We start from the raw sequence: 390 nt of genomic DNA, 5'->3' as shown, positions 1-390 counted from the left end.
CTGAAGGTCTGCAGGGCTGGGAATGAAATATTTCAGGAGTTCAGAGAAAAGTCTGAGGTGCCAGGGGGGCAGTGTGGGGCTGGAAGTCTCCTGGGACAGCTGGATGTTCTCCTTCAGCATGGCACCAGCTGGGAGCCTTGGGAAGGTGGTGGGGTTGGGATGCTCTGCCCTTGCTCCTCAGGAGAGGGGGACATCTCTGAAACACCCCCTTGTCGGTGTGGTTTAGGGTTGTTTGAGCTTCCCAAAAAGAGCAGGCGACAGGAATGGAAGAGCCTTTGATCCATGGGTTAAGGAGGGATCTTTCAGCTCCTGGAGCTGCAGAAGGTATAAAAGTGATGTGAGGTTCTTTGGGAATGAAGGTCTGAGCTTTGGCTGCATGGAGATCCTGCT

At 53.8% G+C, this 390-nt stretch overlaps 1 protein-coding gene across 1 annotated transcript in view; it reads left to right on the top strand.

Moving 5' to 3' along the window:
• SH3PXD2B (SH3 and PX domains 2B) overlaps positions 1 to 390 on the top strand; it is a 72,783-nt gene that overhangs the window by 55,956 nt on the left and 16,437 nt on the right. The gene's annotated exons all lie outside the window — the stretch shown is intronic.

Source organism: Geospiza fortis, unplaced genomic scaffold, assembly GCF_000277835.1.
Source record: "Geospiza fortis unplaced genomic scaffold, GeoFor_1.0 scaffold55, whole genome shotgun sequence".
In the NCBI taxonomy this organism is placed as follows: domain Eukaryota; kingdom Metazoa; phylum Chordata; class Aves; order Passeriformes; family Thraupidae; genus Geospiza; species Geospiza fortis.
The sequence above is the reverse complement of the archived record's forward strand: the minus strand, read 5'-3'. Positions and strand labels throughout refer to the sequence as shown.